The sequence below is a fragment of the Saccoglossus kowalevskii genome, chromosome 11 (assembly GCF_978046115.1).
Source record: "Saccoglossus kowalevskii chromosome 11, keSacKowa6.1, whole genome shotgun sequence".
Lineage (NCBI taxonomy): Eukaryota > Metazoa > Hemichordata > Enteropneusta > Harrimaniidae > Saccoglossus > Saccoglossus kowalevskii.
In genome coordinates this window covers 32,464,113-32,489,112 of record NC_140651.1, presented here as the reverse complement: position 1 = coordinate 32,489,112, position 25,000 = coordinate 32,464,113, and the positions used below count along the sequence as shown (strand labels likewise).

Here is a 25,000-nt window from a genome sequence, read left to right as displayed (position 1 = left end):
GGTCATCTCAGTTGAAAGAATTTTTAACTTTCTGAGTAATGTTTGTTTTCACCATAGAAATGTATATTGGAAGGAAGTATTACAAGTCCTATGGTGTAATGGTCAGCACTCTGGACTTTGAATCCAGCGATCCGATTTCAAATCTCTGTAGGACCTTCGTTTATTTTGGTATGATATATCGCCGAGATAAACATCGATATATACAAACTTGCGGCGCAGGAGGAATGCGACGTGCCCTCACGCCAATCTGTAATAAATCCTTCCTTAAATCATCATATGATGGCAGTTGCTAAAACAATAATATCATTCATGATATTAATGCGTGAGAAGGTGTCAATGTAGGAATGACGCACAGGTATTCGAAATTCATCGGTCATCTCAGTTGAAAGGATTTTTATCTTTCTAAGTAATGTTTGTTTTCACCATAGCATAGAAATGTATATTGGCAGAAAGTATTACAGGCTCTATGGTGTAATGGTTAGCGCTCTGGACTTTAAATCCAGCGATCCGAGTTCAAATCGCGGTAGGACCTTCGTTTATTTCGGTATGATATATCGCCGAGATAAATATCGATATATACAAACTTGCGGCGCAGGAGGAATGCGACGTGCCCTCACGCCAATCTGTAATAAATCCTTCCTTAAAATCATCATCTGATGGCAGTTGCTAAAACAATAATACCTTTCATGATATCAATGCGTGAGAAGGTGTCAATGTCTGAATGATGCACAGGTATTCGAATTGCATCGGTCATCTCAGTTGAAAGGATTTTTATCTTTCTGAGTAATGTTTGTTGTCACCATAGAAATGTATATTGAAAAGTATAACAGGTCCTATGGTGTAATGGTTAGCACTCTGGACTCTGAATCCAGCGATCCGAGTTCAAATCTCGGTAGGACCTTCGTTTATTTTGGTATGATATATCGCCGAGATAAACATCGATATATACAAACTTGCGGCGCAGGAGGAATGCGACGTGCCCTCACGCCAATCTGTAATAAATCCTTCCTTAAAATCATCATCTGATGGCAGTTGCTAAAACAATAATACCATTCATGATATTAATGCGTGAGAAGGTGTCAATGTCTGAATGACGCACAGGTATTCGAATTGAATCGGTCATCTCAGTTGAAAGAATTTTTAACTTTCTGAGTAATGTTTGTTTTCACCATAGAAATGTATATTGGAAGGAAGTATTACAAGTCCTATGGTGTAATGGTCAGCACTCTGGACTTTGAATCCAGCGATCTGAGTTCAAATCTCTGTAGGACCTTCGTTTATTTTGGTATGATATATCGCCGAGATAAACATCGATATATACAAACTTGCGGCGCAAGAGGAATGCGACGTGCCCTCACGCCAATCTGTAATAAATCCTTCCTTAAAATCATCATCTGATGGCAGTTGCTAAAACAATAATACCATTCATGATATTAATGCGTGAGAAGGTGTCAATGTCGGAATGACGCACAGGTATTCGAAATTCATCGGTCATCTCAGTTGAAAGGATTTTTATCTTTCTGAGTAATATTTGTTTTCACCATAGAAATGTATATTGGCAGGAAGTATTACAGGCCCTATGGTGTAATGGTTAGTACTCTGGACTTTAAATCTAGCGATCCGAGTTCAAATCTCGGTTGGACCTTCGTTTATTTTGGTATGATATATCGCCGAGATAAATATCGATATATACAAACTTGCGGCGCAGGAGGAATGCGACGTGCCCTCACGCCAATCTGTAATAAATCCTTCCTTAAAATCATCATCTGATGGCAGTTCCTAAAACAATAATACCATTCATGATATCAATGCGTGAGAAGGTGTCAATGTCTGAGTGACGCACATGTATTCGAATTGCATCGTTCATCTCAGTTGAAAGGATTTTTATCTTTCTGAGTAATGTTTGTTTTCACCATAGAAATGTATATTGGAAGGAAGTATTACAGGTCCTATGGTGTAATGGTGAGCACTCTGGACTTTGAATCCAGCGATCCGAGTTCAAATCTCGGTAGTACCTTCGTTTATTTTGGTATGATAATATCCCCGAGGTAAACATCGATATATATAAACTTGCGGCGCAGGAGGAATGCGACGTGCCCTCACGCCAATCTGTAATAAATCCTTCCTAAAAATCATCATTTAAGGGCAGTTGCTAAAACAATAATACCTTTCATGATATCAATGCGTGAGAAGGTGTCAATGTCTGAGTGACGCACAGGTATTCGAATTGCATCGGTCATCTCAGTTGAAAAGATTTTTATCTTTCTGAGTAATGTTTGTTTTCACCATAGAAATGTATATTGAAAAGTATTACAGGTCCTATGGTGTAATGGTTAGCACTCTGGACTCTGAATCCAGTGATCCAAGTTCAAATCTCGGTAGGACCTTCGTTTATTTTGGTATGATATATCGCCGAGATAAATATCGATATATACAAACTTGCGGCGCAGGAGGAATGCGACGTGCCCTCACGCCAATCTGTAATTTTAACTTAATGGCGTCGTACTGTCAACACGTGTGTGAGTGAGCTCTTCAAAATCAAATCGATGCGGCGGTTGCAGGTTCATTACCTTTTTGAAATCAACGTAGATCAACCACTAAATATATAAAGAAAGCTTGGATTACGTTAATCATGACTAGAAGATCCGAACGGAACACCAGAACCAAAAGTTTTGCCTACGACTCCGACGAGTTGGATCAATTATGTGCCGACATAGAAATGGCCGATTCAAAACAAAGGAAATCAAAGAAAACACCGAAAGGAAAGAAAATGAAGTTCTATGCAGTGGTAATTGGACGGAAGACGGGGATCGTGACTACTTGGAAAGAATGTCATCGACTGACGAATGGTTATCCAGGCAACTGTTTTAAGGGCTACGATACATTAGAAGACGCAGAACAGTATATTCAAATGTACGGAACTGACACCGATGGCATAATTAATGGGAACAACAGCCCGGAAATCACGTCAAACGTAAGTTACGTAGAATCCGATAAAGACAATTCTATTACTATGATCAAGTCGCTATTGAATTCAAATAATAATAATGACTGTGGTTATGAAGACAACAAAAATCACACCAAAGACAACTACCAACAATCGACTACATGCGATAGATCAACAACAAGCCGCCATCTTGAAAAAACGGAAACAGTAAACAGGGCAACAAGTACTCCCATTTCTCATCGAAGAAATCTAGAAATGTCACAGTTTGAAATCATGATCGACAGTATTGAGGATAAACACATCACTTTATCAAATAGATTTGCCGAGTTGGAGCTTAATCTAAAGCAAAAATCAGCCGATTTTGAGAAATTCCAGAACGTTACAAAGGTTAAGGAAAACAAACTTGAGGCAGAGATAAGCACACTCAAGGTCAAAAACACAGCCATGGCGACAGAGATTAACGAACTTAAACAACAATTGCTTAATATTAGAGAAAAGTGGCGTGACGATTTGGTGAAAGCTCAAACTGGAATGGAAATAGAAGCAAAAAGTCGACAAGTTGCACTTTCTAAGGAATGGAAGCAGGAAATGGATAAGGTAAAATCAGATATTAAGAATATTCAACCATCAGATGTTAAGAATATTCAACCAGAGCCAATTGAAACTCAAAATCGGTATGCCTGCTTACAGGGTGCTAATGACGAAACACTTCCTCTACTGACCTACAAGCTGAAATAAAACACTATGTCCCTACTACCTCAGAAGTAATTGTTATCAAGGACAAACAAAATGATGTGGCCAAGTTGAAACAACATACCCATCATAATTTAGAGGGTGTTGACATATTAATTATTGGAGATTCCATGACAAAACACATCAACCCTAATCAGATGTATAAATATAAAAAGGTGAAGAAAATTCGCACATCAACCATCTCTGAGGCATCCAGCTATATATCCAATGTCACAAACCAGGAGCAGATTAAAATGGTGATATTACATGTTGGAACTAATGATGTATCCGAGAAAACAAGTGCAGAGTCAGTTGGTCAACAAATGAACTGTTTAATTGACTGTGCCACTGGAAAGTTTAGTGGGCTGACAGCAGTGTCATGTATTCTACCACAGTTCAACGATAAAGCTAACATAAACACAGTGATAGATGATATAAACAGTACAACCAGACTTAAATGCAATAACACTATGAACTGTTTATTTGTGGAACATAGGAAGCTAAGCAGTGCTAAGGATATGTATTCCAGTGATGGAATCCATATTAACATTAAAGGCACCAGTCTACTAGTAGCTGACATCAAACGCACAGCTGCTCATGTCCAGAGAAATACTCACCCTCAATACCAGAAAACGAGAAATTCTGGTAGTCATGATCAACAACAGTATCACAAATATGACAAACACAAGTCTTATCAACCAAGATCAGATTGGAATAATAATTCCAGAAACCAAAACCATGATCAGTATCAGTATACCCAGGCTTACATACAACATCATGATGAACAATACAATCGTCCCATTCAGTACCATAGCAGACACAACAATCGTGAAAACTACTATGACCATAATAGCCATTACGACAGTGCATATTACTATGATCATTCCAAGAAACATCATTCACATCGACGATATGATAATGATCATCAAGATTCTCACTACAGTCCTGCAGCTACTGACCAATTTTACTATCACAGTGGAGGTTATGAAGATGACCATGTAAACAAGAGCTATCAACATACAGACAACAAATACATTCAACGATCAGAGAGGCAGACAAACAATAGAATTATAAACCATGACTACTACAACTACTAATATTTAACTTCAATATTCCAGCAGATCATCATCACAACATTAAGTAATTATCAATGTCATTATATTTTACTTTAAATTTTTTTATTACTTTTCATTTAAAAAACAAAAATTTGTGGCCTGCAACCCCGTATCGTGGAGAATAGAATAATGATGAAAACAACAACTGTCAACAGTATTAGGCAGACTAATCTTAATGTAGGTAGTTGGAACATTCACGGCCTTGGTGCTAAGTGTGTAGAATCTGATTTTACTTCTATTTTAAAGAAATTTGATATTTTGTGCTTACAAGAGACGTGGTTAGGTAGTCTAGGTAGTAATAGTAGTTCATTAGATGTATTAGATAGTTATAGTTATTTTAAAACAGACAGAAAATGCAAATCAGCTAGAAGTAGGAGGAACTCTGGGGGAGTGGCAATTTTGTTTAAATCAGGGTTGAGGGGAGGGCTGAGGGAAATAAAGTCTGAAATTAACGACTTCCTTTGGTGTAAATTGGACAAGGAATTTTTCTCATTAGAAAATGATATTTATTTGGGTTGTATATACATTCCACCCGAAAATTCGGTTTATCACTTAGATGTTGACTACTTTGGCATTTTAGAAAAAGAAATAACAGTTTTCTCCAATCAGGGCCAGGTAATTATAACAGGTGATTTCAATAGTCGCACTGGAAATCTAATTGATTACATTGCTTTTGGAGATAACATTCATGTACCCACTCCAAATAATTACACTTTAGAAAATTTTGAAAAAAGGCACACCCAAGATAAAACTAACAATAAGTTTGGCAAACAATTAGTCGATCTTTGTACTATAAATAATCTTTTAATAGCCAATGGTAGGAAGATAGGTGATTTAAATGGAAACTTTACCTGTCATAATCCGGTCGGTTCAAGTACAGTTGATTACTGCATTAGCACAAAGGATTTACACAGACATATTGATTATCTTAAAATTCATGATATTAATTACTTGTCAGATCATTGTCCTATTGGTTTCTCACTAACTGTAAATTACAATCACACCAAGAACACAAAGCTTGTGAATAAATTGAAACCGCACTGTAAAAAATTCATTTGGGACGTTGAGGCAAAGCAAAAGTACAAAATCATGTTACAAAATTCAAATTTTGAAACAATGTTCAAAAACTACCTTGCCAATGATTTCAAAGACAGTGATGTCAATGAACCAACAGATCAATTCAACAAAATAGTAATTAATGCAGCAGATAATTGCCTTAAAAAAGTAACCAATAAAAGAACAATAAATAATAAAAACTATAAACAACCAAAACAACAACAATGGTTTGATAAGTCGTGTTCTACACTAAAAAGGGAATTAATTAGTACCTCTAAGTTGCTAACAAAACAACCAACCAACCCGTATATCAAACACCAATATTATACTCTTAAAAAGCATTATACAAAACTTATAAAATATAAAAAAAGAGAATATAAAAACATGTTGGTGTCCAAACTTGAACATATGGACAGTGCCAACCAAAATGAGTACTGGTCTGTGCTGAAAAGCCTACGTAATCAAAAGACCAAAAATCAAGACACAACAATATCCGGAAAAAAATGGATTGATCATTTTTCAAAACTCTATAATAAAACAAACATTAAAAATCATGAGTTACAAAATAATCTTATAGAAAAAGAAATGCGACAAATTCCCAACCAATATCTAAACTCAAATATCACATACAAAGAAATTCTTAGCGCTGTTAGCAAACTAAAAAACAATAAATCAGCTGCTGATGACAGCATTGCCAATGAAATGTTGAAAACCAAAAATAAGTTAATGATAAGATGTTTACAGAAACTTTTCAACTGTATTCTAGATAGTGGAAAATTTCCTGCAACCTGGAAATCTACGATTCTTGTTCCACTACACAAATCAGGCGACAAATTAAATCTTGGTAATTATAGAGCTATTGCATTAACAAGTTGTCTCTCAAAACTATTTACTGGCATAATGAATCAAAGATTGACCACATACTTGGAAGAAAATAATTTATTTACCGACATGCAGTTTGGCTTTAGGAAAGACAGGAGAACGACAGACGCAATTTTCCTGTTAAAAACAGCAGTTGAAAAAACAATTTATAATAAAAATAAAAGCAGCAGTTCTGGAAGACGGTTATACACATGTTTTGTTGACTTTAGAAAGGCTTTCGACAGCATCTGGAGGGATGCACTCTTTCTGAAGTTACAAAACAGTGGTATCACGGGGAACTTTTATGAAATAATAAAATCTATGTATAAGGATATTAAATATAAAATTAAATTGTCAGAGGGTATAACTGATGGATTTCAGTCTACCTGTGGAGTTAAGCAAGGCTGCAATTTATCACCAACTTTATTTAACATTTTTCTGAACGATCTGCCAGAATTATTTGGGGATCAAATTGATAAACCAGTTCTAATGGGCGAGAAACCTATAAATTGCATCCAATATGCAGATGACCTTGCACTTATTTCAGAAACGGAAGACGGCCTACAAAGCTGTCTGAATAAATTAAATGACTATTGTATAAATTGGAATTTAGAAGTAAACGTAAAGAAAACTAAAGTCATGGTATTTAATTGCAGCAACAGACTGATTAAAAACATGAATTTTAAAATCAACAACCAAGACATAACAGCTGTTAGCGAGTTTTGCTATTTAGGGGCAATATTTACTCCAAATGGGAAATTTAAAACAAACTTATCTATGTTAAAAAATAAATCAATGAAGGCTCTTTTCAGCATCAGACAAACAGTCTTAAACCACAAAATAATTTCACCAGCACTTAGTTTGAAAAATTTCGACCAATTAATTTCACCTATACTCATGTATGGTGCAGAAATCTGGGCCAATGAAATCACAACTGACAGTAACAGTTTAGAGCAAGTTTGCAGTCATTTTTACAGGTTTATCCTAGGAGTGAGTAAAATGACGCCAATTAGTGGTTTGAAAGCAGAACTTGGTAGGTTACCAGTAAAATTAAAAATTAATTTGGCTCAAATTAAATACTGCCATAGACTATATAGTCTGCCAGATAATCACATTTTAAAATTAGCCCTGGATGAAATGATAAAAATTAATTCAAACTGGGTAAGGACTATTAATGCTACACTGGGACATGATCTAATTAAAATAAAAAATGATCACAATATGGAAAATTGGAATCAAATACTAAAAAAAGTAAAACTCAGACTATCTGAGTTTTATATTCAAAGATGGAGAGAAAAACTAAATTTCAGTGAAACCAATGAAAATAGGGGAACAAAACTGAGAACATACAAACTATTCAAAGTAAGCTATAATATGGAAAATTATTTGCAAAACATTTCAAATTTCAGTCTCAGGAAAATGCTTTCAAAATTCCGTCTGAGTGACCACAACTTAGAAATAGAATTAGGTAGAAGAACAAAGCCCAAAATAGAATTAGAAAATAGACACTGTGATAAATGTAACACTAAAGCATTAGGAGATGAAAAACATTTCCTGCTATTTTGTACTGGCTATATAGAACAAAGAAAAAAACTGTTTGATGAGTGTTCAATAAATATTTACACAATGGATGTGAATTCCATATTTAAAAAGATTATGGAGAATAATATAGCTTTAGCAAAATACTTAAAGAGCACAATTTTTAAAACCACAGAAAGTAATTAATTTATTTTATTTTACTAACATTTTATTTTTTATCTCTTATGTATTGTATGTATTTATGTTCCTTACCATACAAAAACCCTCTGAAGGTTTTTTAGTAGTGTAATAAAGTTATTATTAATAAATCCTTCCTTAAAATCATCATCTGATGGCAGTTCCTAAAACAATAATACCATTCATGATATTAATGCGTGAGAAGGTGTCAATGTCTGAATGACGCACAGGTATTCGAAATTCATCGGTCATCTCAGTTGAAAGGATTTTTATCTTTCTGAGTAATGTTTGTTATCACCATAGAAATGTATATTGGCAGGAAGTATTACAGGCCCTATGGTGTAATGGTTAGTACTCTGGTCTTTAAATCCAGTAATCCGAGTTCAAATCTCGGTAGGATCTTCGTTTATTTTGGTATGATATATTGCCGAGATATACATCGATATATACAAACTTGCGGCGCAGGAGGAATGCGACGTGCCCTCACGCCAATCTGTAATAAATCGTTCCTTAAAATCATCATCTGATGGCAGTTCCTAAAACAATAATACCATTCATGATATCAATGCGTGAGAAGGTGTCAATGTCGGAATGACGCACAGGTATTCGAAATTCATCGGTCATCTCAGTTGAAAGGATTTTTATCTTTCTGAGTAATGTTTGTTTTCACCATAGAAATGTATATTGGCAGGAAGTATTACAGGCCCTATGGTGTAATGGTTAGTACTCTGGACTTTAAATCTAGCGATCCGAGTTCAAATCTCGGTAGGACCTTCGTTTATTTTGGTATGATATATCGCCGAGATAAACATCGATATATACAAACTTGCGGCGCAGGAGGAATGCGACGTGCCCTCACGCCAATCTGTAATAAATCCTTCCTTAAAATCATCATCTGATGGCAGTTGCTAAAACAATAATACCATTCATGATATTAATGCGTGAGAAGGTGTCAATGTCGGAATGACGCACAGGTATTCGAAATTCATCGGTCATCTCAGTTGAAAGGATTTTTATCTTTCTGAGTAATGTTTGTTTTCACCATAGAAATGTATATTGGCAGGAAGTATTACAGGCTCTATGGTGTAATGGTTAGCACTCTGGACTCTGAATCCAGCGATCCGAGTTCAAATCTCCGTAGGACCTTCGTTTATTTTGGTATGATATATCGCCGAGATAAACATCGATATATACAAACTTGCGGCGCAGGAGAAATGCGACGTGCCCTCACGCCAATCTGTAATAAATCCTTCCTTAAAATCATCATCTGATGGCAGTTCCTAAAACAATAATACCATTCATGATATCAATGCGTGAGAAGGTGTCAATGTCTGAGTGACGCACATGTATTCGAATTGCATCGTTCATCTCAGTTGAAAGGATTTTTATCTTTCTGAGTAATGTTTGTTTTCACCATAGAAATGTATATTGGAAGGAAGTACTACAGGTCCTATGGAGTAATGGTGAGCACTCTGGACTTTGAATGCAGCGATCCGAGTTCAAATCTCGGTAGTACCTTCGTTTATTTTGGTATGATATATCCCCGAGGTAAACATCGATATATATAAACTTGCGGCGCAGGAGGAATGCGACGTGCCCTCACGCCAATCTGTAATAAATATTTCCTAAAAATCATCATCTAAGGGCAGTTGCTAAGACAATAATACCTTTCATGAAGTATTACAGGTCCTATGGTGTAATGGTTAGCACTCGGGACTTTGAATCCTGCGATCCGAGTTCAAATCTCGGTAGGACCTTCGTTTATTTTGGTATGATATATCGCCGAGATAAACATCGATATATACACACTTGCGGCGCAGGAGGAATGCGACGTGCCCTCACGCCAATCTGTAATAAATCCTTCCGTAAAATCATCATCTGATCGCAGTTCCTAAAACAGTAATACCATTCATGATATCAATGCGTGAGAAGGTGTCAATGTCTGAGTGACGCACAGGTATTCGAATTGCATCGGTCATCTCAGTTGAAAGGATTTGTATCTTTCTGAGTAATGTTTGTTTTCACCATAGAAATGTATATTGGCAGGAAGTATTACAGGCCCTATGGTGTAATGGTTAGTACTCTGGACTTTAAATCTAGCGATCCGAGTTCAAATCTCGGTAGGACCTTCGTTTATTTTGGTATGATATATCGCCGAGATAAACATCGATATATACAAACTTGCGGCGCAGGAGGAATGCGACGTGCCCTCACGCCAATCTGTAATAAATCCTTCCTTAAAATCATCATCTGATGGCAGTTGCTAAAACAATAATACCATTCATGATATTAATGCGTGAGAAGGTGTCAATGTCGGAATGACGCACATGTATTCGAAATTCATCGGTCATCTCAGTTGAAAGAATTTTTATCTTTCTGAGTAATGTTTGTTTTCACCTTAGAAATGTATATTGGCAGGAAGTATTACAGGCCCTATGGTGTAATGGTTAGTACTCTGGACTTTAAAACTTGCGATTCGAGTTCAAATCTCGGTAGTACCTTCGTTTATTTTGGTATGATATATCCCCGAGGTAAACATCGATATATATAAACTTGCGGCGCAGAAGGAATGCGACGTGCCCTGACGCCAATCTGTAATAAATCCTCCTAAAAATCATCATCTGAGTTCAGTTGCTAAAACAATAATACCTTTCATGATATCAATGCGTGAGAAGGTGTCAATGTCTGAGTGACGCACAGGTATTCGAATTGCATCGGTCATCTCAGTTGAAAGGATTTTTATCTTTCTGAGTAATGTTTGTTTTCACCATAGAAATGTATATTGAAAAGTATTACAGGTCCTATGGTGTAATGTTTAGCACTCTGGACTCTGAATCCAGCGATCCGAGTTCAAATCTCGGTAGGACCTTCGTTTATTTTGGTATGATATATCGCCGAGATAAACATCGATATATACAAACTTGCGGCGCAGGAGGAATGCGACGTGCCCTCACGCCAATCTATAATAAATCCTTCCTTAAAATCATCATCTGATGGCAGTTCCTAAAACAATAATACCATTCATGATATCAATGCGTGAGACGGTGTCAATGTCTGAGTGACGCACAGGTATTCGAATTGCATCGGTCTTCTCAGTTGAAAGGAATTTTATCTTTCTGAGTAATGTTTGTTTTCACCATAGAAATGTATATTGGAAAGAAGTATTACAGGCCCTATGGTGTAGTGGTTAGCACTCTGGACATTGAATCCAGCGATCCGAGTTAAAATCTCAGTGGGACCTTCGGTTATTTTGGTATGATATATCGCCGAGATAAACATCGATATATACAAACTTGCGGCGCAGGAGGAATGCGACGTGCCCTCACTCCAATCTGTAATAAATCCTTCCTAAAAATCATCATCTGAGGGCAGTTGCCAAAACAATAATACCATTCATGATATCAATGCGTGAGAAGGTGTCAATGTCTGAGTGACGCACAGGTATTCGAAATGCATCGGTCATTTCAGTTGAAAGGATTTTTATCTTTCTGAGTAATGTTTGTTTTCACCATAGAAATGTATAAAGGAAGGAAGTATTACAGGTCCTATGGTGTAATGGTTAGCACTCGTGACTTTGAATCCTGCGATCCGAGTTCAAATCTCGGTAGGACCTTCGTTTATTTTGGTATGATATATCGCCGAGATAAACATCGATATATACACACTTGCGGCGCAGGAGGAATGCGACGTGCCCTCACGCCAATCTGTAATAAATCCTTCCTTAAAATCATCATCTGATGGCAGTTGTTAAAACAATAATACCTTTCATGATATCAATGCGTGAGAAGGTGTCAATGTCTGAGTGACGCACAGGTATTCGAATTGCATCGGTCATCTCAGTTGAAAGGATTTTTATCTTTCTGAGTAATGTTTGTTTGCACCATGGAAATGTATATTGAAAAGTATTACAGGTCCTATGGTGTAATGGTTAGCACTCTGGACTCTGAATCCAGCGATCCGATTTCAAATCTCGGTAGGACCTTCGTTTATTTTGGTATGATATATCGCCGAGATAAACATCGATATATACAAACTTGCGGCGCAGGAGAAATGTGACGTGCCCTCACGCCAATCTGTAATAAATCCTTCCTTAAAATCATCATCTGATCGCAGTTCCTAAAACAGTATTACCATTCATGATATCAATGCGTGAGAAGGTGTCAATGTCAGAGTGACGCGCAGGTATTCGAATTGCATCGGTCATCTCAGTTGAAAGGATTATTATCTTTCTGAGTAATGTTTGTTTGCACCATAGAAATGTATATTGAAAAGTATTACAGGTCCTATGGTGTAATGGTTAGCACTCTGGACTCTGAATCCAGCGATCCGATTTCAAATCTCGGTAGGACCTTCGTTTATTTTGGTATGATATATCGCCGAGATAAACATCGATATATACAAACTTGCGGCGCAGGAGAAATGTGACGTGCCCTCACGCCAATCTGTAATAAATCCTTCCTTAAAATCATCATCTGATCGCAGTTCCTAAAACAGTAATACCATTCATGATATCAATGCGTGAGAAGGTGTCAATGTCAGAGTGACGCGCAGGTATTCGAATTGCATCGGTCATCTCAGTTGAAAGGATTATTATCTTTCTGAGTAATGTTTGTTTTCACCATAGAAATGTATATTGGAAGGAAGTATTACAAGTCCTATGGGGTAATGGTCAGCACTCTGGACTTTGAATCCAGCGATCCGATTTCAAATCTCTGTAGGACCTTCGTTTATTTTGGTATGATATATCGCCGAGATAAATATCGATATATACAAACTTGCGGCGCAGGAGGAATGCGACGTGCCCTCTCGCCAATCTGTAATAAATCCTTCCTTAAAATCATCATCTGATGGCAGTTGCTAAAACAATAATACCATTCATGATATTAATGCGTGAGAAGGTGTCAATGTCGGAATGACGCACAGGTATTCGAAATTCATCGGTCATCTCAGTTGAAAGGATTTTTATCTTTCTGAGTAATGTTTGTTTTTACCATAGAAATGTATATTGGCAGGAAGTATTACAGGCCCTATGGTGTAATGGTTAGTACTCTGGACATTAAATCTAGCGATCCGAGTTCAAATCTCGGTAGGGCCTTCGTTTATTTTGGTATGATATATCGCCGAGATAAACATCGATATATACAAACTTGCGGCGCAGGAGGAATGCGACGTGCCCTCACGCCAATGTGTAATAAATCCTTCCTTAAAATCATCATCTGATGGCAGTTGCTAAAACGATAATACCATTCATGATATTAATGCGTGAGAAGGTGTCAATGTCGGAATGACGCACAGGTATTCGAAATTCTTCGGTCATCTCAGTTGAAAGGATTTTTATCTTTCTGAGTAATGTTTGTTTTCACCATAGAAATGTATATTGGCAGGAAGTATTACAGGCCCTATGGTGTAATGGTTAGTACTCTGGACTTTAAATCTAGCGATCCGAGTTCAAATCTGGGTAGGACCTTCGTTTATTTTGGTATGATATATCGCCGAGATAAACATCGATATATACAAACTTGCGGCGCAGGAGGAATGCGACGTGCCCTCACGCCAATCTGTAATAAATCCTTCCTTAAAATCATCATCTGATGGGAGTTGCTAAAACAATAATACCATTCATGATATTAATGCGTGAGAAGGTGTCAATGTCTGAATGACGCACAGGTATTCGAAATTCATCGGTCATCTCAGTTGAAAGGATTTTTATCTTTCTGAGTAATGTTTGTTTTCACCATAGAAATGTATACTGCAAAGTATTACAGGTCCTATGGTGTAATGGTTAGCACTCTGGACTCTGAATCCAGCGATCCGAGTTCAAATCTCGGTAGGACCTTCGTTTATTTTGGTATGATATATCCCCGAGGTAAACATCGATATATACAAACTTGCGGCGCAGGAGGAATGCGACGTGCCCTCACGCCAATGTGTAATAAATCCTTCCTTAAAATCATCATCTGATGGCAGTTCCTAAAACAATAATACCATTCATGATATCAATGCGTGAGAAGGTGTCAATGTCTGAGTGACGCACATGTATTCGAATTGCATCGTTCATCTCAGGTGAAAGGATATTTATCTTTCTGAGTAATGTTTGTTTTCACCATAGAAATGTATATTGGAAGGAAGTATTACAGGTCCTATGGTGTAATGGTGAGCACTCTGGACTTTGAATCCAGCGATCCGAGTTCAAATCTCGGTAGTACCTTCGTTTATTTTGGTATGATATATCCCCGAGGTAAACATCGATATATATATAAACTTGCGGCGCAGGAGGAATGCGACGTGCCCTCACGCCAATCTGTAATAAATCCTTCCTAAAAATCATCATCTGAGGGCAGTTGCTAAAACAATAATACCTTTCATGATATCAATGCGTGAGAAGGTGTCAATGTCTGAGTGACGCACAGGTATTCGAATTGCATCGTCATCTCAGTGGAAAGGATTTTTATCTTTCTGAGTAATGTTTGTTTTCACCATAGAAATGTATATTGAAAAGTATTACAGGTCCTATGGTGTAATGGTTAGCACTCTGGACTCTGAATCCAGCGATCTGAGTACAAATCTCGGTAGGACCTTCGTTTATTTTGGTATGATATATCGCCGAGATAAACATCGATATATACAAACTTGCGGCGCAGGAGGAATGCGACGTGCCCTCACGCCAATCTGTAATAAATCCTTCCTTAAAATCATCATCTGATCGCAGTTCCTAAAACAGTAATACCATTCATGATATCAATGCGTGAGAAGGTGTCAATGTCAGAGTGACGCGCAGGTATTCGAACTGCATCGGTCATCTCAGTTAAAAGGATTTTTATCTTTCTGAGTAATGTTTGTTTTCACCATAGAAATGTATATTGGAAGGAAGTATTACAAGTCCTATGGTGTAATGGTCAGCACTCTGGACTTTGAATCCAGCGATCCGATTTCAAATCTCTGTAGGACCTTCGTTTATTTTGGTATGATATATCGCCGAGATAAATATCGATATATACAAACTTGCGGCGCAGGAGGAATGCGACGTGCCCTCACGCCAATCTGTAATAAATCCTTCCTTAAAATCATCATCTGATGGCAGTTGCTAAAACAATAATACCATTCATGATATTAATGCGTGAGAAGGTGTCAATGTCTGAATGACGCACAGGTATTCGAAATTCATCGGTCATCTCAGTTGAAAGGATTTGTATCTTTCTGAGTAATGTTTGTTTTCACCATAGAAATGTATATTGGCAGGAAGTATTACAGGCCCTATGGTGTAATGGTTAGTACTCTGGACTTTAAATCTAGCGATCCGAGTTCAAATCTCGGTAGGACCTTCGTTTATTTTGGTATGATATATCGCCGAGATAAACATCGATATATACAAACTTGCGGCGCAGGAGGAATGCGACGTGCCCTCACGCCAATCTGTAATAAATCCTTCCTTAAAATCATCATCTGATGGCAGTTGCTAAAACAATAATACCTTTCATGATATCAATGCGTGAGAAGGTGTCAATGTCTGAGTGACGCACAGGTATTCGAATTGCATCGGTCATCTCAGTTGAAAGGATTTTTATCTTTCTGAGTAATGTTTGTTTTCACCATAGAAATGTATATTGGCAGGAAGTATTACAGGCCCTATGGGGTAATGGTTAGTACTCTGGACTTTAAATCTAGCGATCCGAGTTCAAATCTGGGTAGGACCTTCGTTTATTTTGGTATGATATATCGCCGAGATAAACATCGATATATACAAACTTGCGGCGCAGGAGGAATGCGACGTGCCCTCACGCCAATCTATAATAAATCCTTCCTTAAAATCATCATCTGATGGCAGTTCCTAAAACAATAATACCATTCATGATATCAATGCGTGAGACGGTGTCAATGTCTGAGTGACGCACAGGTATTCGAATTGCATCGGTCTTCTCAGTTGAAAGGAATTTTATCTTTCTGAGTAATGTTTGTTTTCACCATAGAAATGTATATTGTAAAGAAGTATTACAGGCCCTATGGTGTAGTGGTTAGCACTCTGGACATTGAATCCAGCGATCCGAGTTAAAATCTCAGTGGGACCTTCGGTTATTTTGGTATGATATATCGCCGAGATAAACATCGATATATACAAACTTGCGGCGCAGGAGGAATGCGACGTGCCCTCACTCCAATCTGTAATAAATCCTTCCTAAAAATCATCATCTGAGGGCAGTTGCCAAAACAATAATACCATTCATGATATCAATGCGTGAGAAGGTGTCAATGTCTGAGTGACGCACAGGTATTCGAAATGCATCGGTCATTTCAGTTGAAAGGATTTTTATCTTTCTGAGTAATGTTTGTTTTCACCATAGAAATGTATAAAGGAAGGAAGTATTACAGGTCCTATGGTGTAATGGTTAGCACTCGTGACTTTGAATCCTGCGATCCGAGTTCAAATCTCGGTAGGACCTTCGTTTATTTTGGTATGATATATCGCCGAGATAAACATCGATATATACACACTTGCGGCGCAGGAGGAATGCGACGTGCCCTCACGCCAATCTGTAATAAATCCTTCCTTAAAATCATCATCTGATGGCAGTTGTTAAAACAATAATACCTTTCATGATATCAATGCGTGAGAAGGTGTCAATGTCTGAGTGACGCACAGGTATTCGAATTGCATCGGTCATCTCAGTTGAAAGGATTTTTATCTTTCTGAGTAATGTTTGTTTGCACCATGGAAATGTATATTGAAAAGTATTACAGGTCCTATGGTGTAATGGTTAGCACTCTGGACTCTGAATCCAGCGATCCGATTTCAAATCTCGGTAGGACCTTCGTTTATTTTGGTATGATATATCGCCGAGATAAACATCGATATATACAAACTTGCGGCGCAGGAGAAATGTGACGTGCCCTCACGCCAATCTGTAATAAATCCTTCCTTAAAATCATCATCTGATCGCAGTTCCTAAAACAGTAATACCATTCATGATATCAATGCGTGAGAAGGTGTCAATGTCAGAGTGACGCGCAGGTATTCGAATTGCATCGGTCATCTCAGTTGAAAGGATTATTATCTTTCTGAGTAATGTTTGTTTGCACCATAGAAATGTATATTGAAAAGTGTTACAGGTCCTATGGTGTAATGGTTAGCACTCTGGACTCTGAATCCAGCGATCCGATTTCAAATCTCGGTAGGACCTTCGTTTATTTTGGTATGATATATCGCCGAGATAAACATCGATATATATAAACTTGCGGCGCAGGAGAAATGTGACGTGCCCTCACGCCAATCTGTAATAAATCCTTCCTTAAAATCATCATCTGATCGCAGTTCCTAAAACAGTAATACCATTCATGATATCAATGCGTGAGAAGGTGTCAATGTCAGAGTGACGCGCAGGTATTCGAATTGCATCGGTCATCTCAGTTGAAAGGATTATTATCTTTCTGAGTAATGTTTGTTTTCACCATAGAAATGTATATTGGAAGGAAGTATTACAAGTCCTATGGTGTAATGGTCAGCACTCTGGACTTTGAATCCAGCGATCCGATTTCAAATCTCTGTAGGACCTTCGTTTATTTTGGTATGATATATCGCCGAGATAAATATCGATATATACAAACTTGCGGCGCAGGAGGAATGCGACGTGCCCTCACGCCAATCTGTAATAAATCCTTCCTTAAAATCATCATCTGATGGCAGTTGCTAAAACAATAATACCATTCATGATATTAATGCGTGAGAAGGTGTCAATGTCGGAATGACGCACAGGTATTCGAAATTCATCGGTCATCTCAGTTGAAAGGATTTGTATCTTTCTGAGTAATGTTTGTTTTCACCATAGAAATGTATATTGGCAGGAAGTATTACAGGCCCTATGGTGTAATGGTTAGTACTCTGGACTTTAAATCTAGCGATCCGAGTTCAAATCTCGGTAGGACCTTCGTTTATTTTGGTATGATATATCGCCGAGATAAACATCGATATATACAAACTTGCGGCGCAGGAGGAATGCGACGTGCCCTCACGCCAATCTGTAATAAATCCTTCCTTAAAATCATCATCTGATGGCAGTTGCTAAAACAATAATACCTTTCATGATATCAATGCGTGAGAAGGTGTCAATGTCTGAGTGACGCACAGGTATTCGAATTGCATCGGTCATCTCAGTTGAAAGGATTTTTATCTTTCTGAGTAATGTTTGTTTTCACCATAGAAATGTATATTGGCAGGAAGTATTACAGGCCCTATGGGGTAATGGTTAGTACTCTGGACTTTAAATCTAGCGATCCGAGTTCAAATCTGGGTAGGACCTTCGTTTATTTTGGTATGATATATCGCCGAGATAAACATCGATATATACAAACTTGCGGCGCAGGAGGAATGCGACGTGCCCTCACGCCAATCTATAATAAATCCTTCCTTAAAATCATCATCTGATGGCAGTTCCTAAAACAATAATACCATTCATGATATCAATGCGTGAGACGGTGTCAATGTCTGAGTGACGCACAGGTATTCGAATTGCATCGGTCTTCTCAGTTGAAAGGAATTTTATCTTTCTGAGTAATGTTTGTTTTCACCAGAGAAATGTATATTGTAAAGAAGTATTACAGGCCCTATGGTGTAGTGGTTAGCACTCTGGACATTGAATCCAGCGATCCGAGTTAAAATCTCAGTGGGACCTTCGGTTATTTTGGTATGATATATCGCCGAGATAAACATCGATATATACAAACTTGCGGCGCAGGAGGAATGCGACGTGCCCTCACTCCAATCTGTAATAAATCCTTCCTAAAAATCATCATCTGAGGGCAGTTGCCAAAACAATAATACCATTCATGATATCAATGCGTGAGAAGGTGTCAATGTCTGAGTGACGCACAGGTATTCGAAATGCATCGGTCATTTCAGTTGAAAGGATTTTTATCTTTCTGAGTAATGTTTGTTTTCACCATAGAAATGTATAAAGGAAGGAAGTATTACAGGTCCTATGGTGTAATGGTTAGCACTCGTGACTTTGAATCCTGCGATCCGAGTTCAAATCTCGGTAGGACCTTCGTTTATTTTGGTATGATATATCGCCGAGATAAACATCGATATATACACACTTGCAGCGCAGGAGGAATGCGACGTGCCCTCACGCCAATCTGTAATAAATCCTTCCTTAAAATCATCATCTGATGGCAGTTGTTAAAACAATAATACCTTTCATGATATCAATGCGTGAGAAGGTGTCAATGTCTGAGTGACGCGCAGGTATTCGAATTGCATCGGTCATCTCAGTTGAAAGGATTATTATCTTTCTGAGTAATGTTTGTTTGCACCATGGAAATGTATATTGAAAAGTATTACAGGTCCTATGGTGTAATGGTTAGCACTCTGGACTCTGAATCCAGCGATCCGATTTCAAATCTCGGTAGGACCTTCGTTTATTTTGGTATGATATATCGCCGAGATAAACATCGATATATACAAACTTGCGGCGCAGGAGAAATGTGACGTGCCCTCACGCCAATCTGTAATAAATCCTTCCTTAAAATCATCATCTGATCGCAGTTCCTAAAACAGTAATACCATTCATGATATCAATGCGTGAGAAGGTGTCAATGTCAGAGTGACGCGCAGGTATTCGAATTGCATCGGTCATCTCAGTTGAAAGGATTATTATCTTTCTGAGTAATGTTTGTTTTCACCATAGAAATGTATATTGGAAGGAAGTATTACAAGTCCTATGGTGTAATGGTCAGCACTCTGGACTTTGAATCCAGCGATCCGATTTCAAATCTCTGTAGGACCTTCGTTTATTTTGGTATGATATATCGCCGAGATAAATATCGATATATACAAACTTGCGGCGCAGGAGGAATGCGACGTGCCCTCTCGCCAATCTGTAATAAATCCTTCCTTAAAATCATCATCTGATGGCAGTTGCTAAAACAATAATACCATTCATGATATTAATGCGTGAGAAGGTGTCAATGTCGGAATGACGCACAGGTATTCGAAATTCATCGGTCATCTCAGTTGAAAGGATTTTTATCTTTCTGAGTAATGTTTGTTTTTACCATAGAAATGTATATTGGCAGGAAGTATTACAGGCCCTATGGTGTAATGGTTAGTACTCTGGACATTAAATCTAGCGATCCGAGTTCAAATCTCGGTAGGGCCTTCGTTTATTTTGGTATGATATATCGCCGAGATAAACATCGATATATACAAACTTGCGGCGCAGGAGGAATGCGACGTGCCCTCACGCCAATCTGTAATAAATCCTTCCTTAAAATCATCATCTGATGGCAGTTGCTAAAACAATAATACCATTCATGATATTAATGCGTGAGAAGGTGTCAATGTCGGAATGACGCACAGGTATTCGAAATTCATCGGTCATCTCAGTTGAAAGGATTTTTATCTTTCTGAGTAATGTTTGTTTTCACCATAGAAATGTATACTGCAAAGTATTACAGGTCCTATGGTGTAATGGTTAGCACTCTGGACTCTAAATCCAGCGATCCGAGTTCAAATCTCGGTAGGACCTTCGTTTATTTTGGTATGATATATCCCCGAGGTAAACATCGATATATACAAACTTGCGGCGCAGGAGGAATGCGACGTGCCCTCACGCCAATCTGTAATAAATCCTTCCTTAAAATCATCATCTGATGGCAGTTCCTAAAACAATAATACCATTCATGATATCAATGCGTGAGAAGGTGTCAATGTCTGAGTGACGCACATGTATTCGAATTGCATCGTTCATCTCAGGTGAAAGGATATTTATCTTTCTGAGTAATGTTTGTTTTCACCATAGAAATGTATATTGGAAGGAAGTATTACAGGTCCTATGGTGTAATGGTGAGCACTCTGGACTTTGAATACAGCGATCCGAGTTCAAATCTCGGTAGTACCTTCGTTTATTTTGGTATGATATATCCCCGAGGTAAACATCGATATATATATAAACTTGCGGCGCAGGAGGAATGCGACGTGCCCTCACGCCAATCTGTAATAAATCCTTCCTAAAAATCATCATCTGAGGGCAGTTGCTAAAACAATAATACCTTTCATGATATCAATGCGTGAGAAGGTGTCAATGTCTGAGTGACGCACAGGTATTCGAATTGCATCGTCATCTCAGTGGAAAGGATTTTTATCTTTCTGAGTAATGTTTGTTTTCACCATAGAAATGTATATTGAAAAGTATTACAGGTCCTATGGTGTAATGGTTAGCACTCTGGACTCTGAATCCAGCGATCTGAGTACAAATCTCGGTAGGACCTTCGTTTATTTTGGTATGATATATCGCCGAGATAAACATCGATATATACACACTTGCGGCGCAGGAGGAATGCGACGTGCCCTCACGCCAATCTGTAATAAATCCTTCCTTAAAATCATCATCTGATCGCAGTTCCTAAAACAGTAATACCATTCATGATATCAATGCGTGAGAAGGTGTCAATGTCTGAGTGACGCACATGTAATCGAATTGCATAGTTCATCTCAGTTGAGAGGATTTTAATCTTTCTGAGTAATGTTTGTTTTCACCATAGAAATGTATATTGGAAGGAAGTAATACAGGTCCTATGGTGTAATGGCGAGCACTCTGGACTTTGAATCCAGCGATCCGAGTTCAAATCTCGGTAGTACCTTCGTTTATTTTGGTATGATATATCCCCGAGGTAAACATCGATATATATATAAACTTGCGGCGCAGGAGGAATGCGACGTGCCCTCACGCCAATCTGTAATAAATCCTTCCTAAAAATCATCATCTGAGGGCAGTTGCTAAAACAATAATACCTTTCATGATATCAATGCGTGAGAAGGTGTCAATGTCTGAGTGACGCACAGGTATTCGAATTGCATCGTCATCTCAGTGGAAAGGATTTTTATCTTTCTGAGTAATGTTTGTTTTCACCATAGAAATGTATATTGAAAAGTATTACAGGTCCTATGGTGTAATGGTTAGCACTCTGGACTCTGAATCCAGCGATCTGAGTACAAATCTCGGTAGGACCTTCGTTTATTTTGGTATGATATATCGCCGAGATAAACATCGATATATACAAACTTGCGGCGCAGGAGGAATGCGACGTGCCCTCACGCCAATCTGTAATAAATCCTTCCTTAAAATCATCATCTGATCGCAGTTCCTAAAACAGTAATACCATTCATGATATCAATGCGTGAGAAGGTGTCAATGTCAGAGTGACGCGCAGGTATTCGAATTGCATCGGTCATCTCAGTTAAAAGGATTTTTATCTTTCTGAGTAATGTTTGTTTTCACCATAGAAATGTATATTGGAAGGAAGTATTACAAGTCCTATGGTGTAATGGTCAGCACTCTGGACTTTGAATCCAGCGATCCGATTTCAAATCTCTGTAGGACCTTCGTTTATTTTGGTATGATATATCGCCGAGATAAATATCGATATATACAAACTTGCGGCGCAGGAGGAATGCGACGTGCCCTCACGCCAATCTGTAATAAATCCTTCCTTAAAATCATCATCTGATGGCAGTTGCTAAAACAATAATACCATTCATGATATTAATGCGTGAGAAGGTGTCAATGTCGGAATGACGCACAGGTATTCGAAATTCATCGGTCATCTCAGTTGAAAGGATTTGTATCTTTCTGAGTAATGTTTGTTTTCACCATAGAAATGTATATTGGCAGGAAGTATTACAGGCCCTATGGTGTAATGGTTAGTACTCTGGACTTTAAATCTAGCGATCCGAGTTCAAATCTCGGTAGGACCTTCGTTTATTTTGGTATGATATATCGCCGAGATAAACATCGATATATACAAACTTGCGGCGCAGGAGGAATGCGACGTGCCCTCACGCCAATCTGTAATAAATCCTTCCTTAAAATCATCATCTGATGGCAGTTGCTAAAACAATAATACCTTTCATGATATCAATGCGTGAGAAGGTGTCAATGTCTGAGTGACGCACAGGTATTCGAATTGCATCGGTCATCTCAGTTGAAAGGATTTTTATCTTTCTGAGTAATGTTTGTTTTCACCATAGAAATGTATATTGGCAGGAAGTATTACAGGCCCTATGGGGTAATGGTTAGTACTCTGGACTTTAAATCTAGCGATCCGAGTTCAAATCTGGGTAGGACCTTCGTTTATTTTGGTATGATATATCGCCGAGATAAACATCGATATATACAAACTTGCGGCCCAGGAGGAATGCGACGTGCCCTCACGCCAATCTGTAATAAATCCTTCCTTAAAATCATCATCTGATGGCAGTTCCTAAAACAATAATACCATTCATGATATCAATGCGTGAGAAGGTGTCAATGTCTGAGTGACGCACATGTATTCGAATTGCATCGTTCATCTCAGGTGAAAGGATATTTATCCTTCTGAGTAATGTTTGTTTTCACCATAGAAATGTATATTGGAAGGAAGTATTACAGGTCCTATGGTGTAATGGTGAGCACTCTGGGCTTTGAATCCAGCGATCCGAGTTCAAATCTCGGTAGTACCTTCGTTTATTTTGGTATGATATATCCCCGAGGTAAACATCGATATATATATAAACTTGCGGCGCAGGAGGAATGCGACGTGCCCTCACGCCAATCTGTAATAAATCCTTCCTAAAAATCATCATCTGAGGGCAGTTGCTAAAACAATAATACCTTTCATGATATCAATGCGTGAGAAGGTGTCAATGTCTGAGTGACGCACAGGTATTCGAATTGCATCGTCATCTCAGTGGAAAGGATTTTTATCTTTCTGAGTAATGTTTGTTTTCACCATAGAAATGTATATTGAAAAGTATTACAGGTCCTATGGTGTAATGGTTAGCACTCTGGACTCTGAATCCAGCGATCTGAGTACAAATCTCGGTAGGACCTTCGTTTATTTTGGTATGATATATCGCCGAGATAAACATCGATATATACAAACTTGCGGCGCAGGAGGAATGCGACGTGCCCTCACGCCAATCTGTAATAAATCCTTCTTTAAAATCATCATCTGATCGCAGTTCCTAAAACAGTAATACCATTCATGATATCAATGCGTGAGAAGGTGTCAATGTCAGAGTGACGCGCAGGTATTCGAATTGCATCGGTCATCTCAGTTAAAAGGATTTTTATCTTTCTGAGTAATGTTTGTTTTCACCATAGAAATGTATATTGGAAGGAAGTATTACAAGTCCTATGGTGTAATGGTCAGCACTCTGGACTTTGAATCCAGCGATCCGATTTCAAATCTCTGTAGGACCTTCGTTTATTTTGGTATGATATATCGCCGAGATAAATATCGATATATACAAACTTGCGGCGCAGGAGGAATGCGACGTGCCCTCACGCCAATCTGTAATAAATCCTTCCTTAAAATCATCATCTGATGGCAGTTGCTAAAACAATAATACCATTCATGATATTAATGCGTGAGAAGGTGTCAATGTCGGAATGACGCACAGGTATTCGAAATTCATCGGTCATCTCAGTTGAAAGGATTTGTATCTTTCTGAGTAATGTTTGTTTTCACCATAGAAATGTATATTGGCAGGAAGTATTACAGGCCCTATGGTGTAATGGTTAGTACTCTGGACTTTAAATCT

At 38.1% G+C, this 25,000-nt stretch overlaps 17 non-coding genes across 17 annotated transcripts; all 17 read left to right on the top strand.

Moving 5' to 3' along the window:
- The first annotated feature begins 829 nt into the window (after window positions 1–829).
- TRNAQ-CUG (transfer RNA glutamine (anticodon CUG)) lies at window positions 830–901 on the top strand. Its single transcript has one exon. It is a non-coding gene; the product is annotated as a tRNA-Gln (tRNA).
- Window positions 902–1,945: 1,044 nt separating this feature from the next.
- On the top strand, window positions 1,946–2,017 carry TRNAQ-UUG (transfer RNA glutamine (anticodon UUG)). The gene has a single exon. It is a non-coding gene; the product is annotated as a tRNA-Gln (tRNA).
- A 298-nt stretch (window positions 2,018–2,315) lies between these two features.
- Window positions 2,316–2,387, top strand: TRNAQ-CUG (transfer RNA glutamine (anticodon CUG)). The gene has a single exon. It is a non-coding gene; the product is annotated as a tRNA-Gln (tRNA).
- Window positions 2,388–10,112: 7,725 nt separating this feature from the next.
- TRNAQ-UUG (transfer RNA glutamine (anticodon UUG)) lies at window positions 10,113–10,184 on the top strand. The gene has a single exon. It is a non-coding gene; the product is annotated as a tRNA-Gln (tRNA).
- Window positions 10,185–11,224: 1,040 nt separating this feature from the next.
- Window positions 11,225–11,296, top strand: TRNAQ-CUG (transfer RNA glutamine (anticodon CUG)). Its single transcript has one exon. It is a non-coding gene; the product is annotated as a tRNA-Gln (tRNA).
- A 1,041-nt stretch (window positions 11,297–12,337) lies between these two features.
- TRNAQ-CUG (transfer RNA glutamine (anticodon CUG)) lies at window positions 12,338–12,409 on the top strand. Its single transcript has one exon. It is a non-coding gene; the product is annotated as a tRNA-Gln (tRNA).
- A 297-nt stretch (window positions 12,410–12,706) lies between these two features.
- On the top strand, window positions 12,707–12,778 carry TRNAQ-CUG (transfer RNA glutamine (anticodon CUG)). The gene has a single exon. It is a non-coding gene; the product is annotated as a tRNA-Gln (tRNA).
- A 1,413-nt stretch (window positions 12,779–14,191) lies between these two features.
- On the top strand, window positions 14,192–14,263 carry TRNAQ-CUG (transfer RNA glutamine (anticodon CUG)). Its single transcript has one exon. It is a non-coding gene; the product is annotated as a tRNA-Gln (tRNA).
- Window positions 14,264–14,563: 300 nt separating this feature from the next.
- Window positions 14,564–14,635, top strand: TRNAQ-UUG (transfer RNA glutamine (anticodon UUG)). The gene has a single exon. It is a non-coding gene; the product is annotated as a tRNA-Gln (tRNA).
- A 298-nt stretch (window positions 14,636–14,933) lies between these two features.
- Window positions 14,934–15,005, top strand: TRNAQ-CUG (transfer RNA glutamine (anticodon CUG)). The gene has a single exon. It is a non-coding gene; the product is annotated as a tRNA-Gln (tRNA).
- A 2,157-nt stretch (window positions 15,006–17,162) lies between these two features.
- On the top strand, window positions 17,163–17,234 carry TRNAQ-CUG (transfer RNA glutamine (anticodon CUG)). Its single transcript has one exon. It is a non-coding gene; the product is annotated as a tRNA-Gln (tRNA).
- A 297-nt stretch (window positions 17,235–17,531) lies between these two features.
- Window positions 17,532–17,603, top strand: TRNAQ-CUG (transfer RNA glutamine (anticodon CUG)). The gene has a single exon. It is a non-coding gene; the product is annotated as a tRNA-Gln (tRNA).
- Window positions 17,604–19,760: 2,157 nt separating this feature from the next.
- TRNAQ-CUG (transfer RNA glutamine (anticodon CUG)) lies at window positions 19,761–19,832 on the top strand. The gene has a single exon. It is a non-coding gene; the product is annotated as a tRNA-Gln (tRNA).
- A 1,783-nt stretch (window positions 19,833–21,615) lies between these two features.
- TRNAQ-CUG (transfer RNA glutamine (anticodon CUG)) lies at window positions 21,616–21,687 on the top strand. Its single transcript has one exon. It is a non-coding gene; the product is annotated as a tRNA-Gln (tRNA).
- Window positions 21,688–21,987: 300 nt separating this feature from the next.
- Window positions 21,988–22,059, top strand: TRNAQ-UUG (transfer RNA glutamine (anticodon UUG)). The gene has a single exon. It is a non-coding gene; the product is annotated as a tRNA-Gln (tRNA).
- Window positions 22,060–22,357: 298 nt separating this feature from the next.
- Window positions 22,358–22,429, top strand: TRNAQ-CUG (transfer RNA glutamine (anticodon CUG)). The gene has a single exon. It is a non-coding gene; the product is annotated as a tRNA-Gln (tRNA).
- A 1,786-nt stretch (window positions 22,430–24,215) lies between these two features.
- TRNAQ-CUG (transfer RNA glutamine (anticodon CUG)) lies at window positions 24,216–24,287 on the top strand. Its single transcript has one exon. It is a non-coding gene; the product is annotated as a tRNA-Gln (tRNA).
- The last annotated feature ends 713 nt before the right edge of the window (window positions 24,288–25,000 follow it).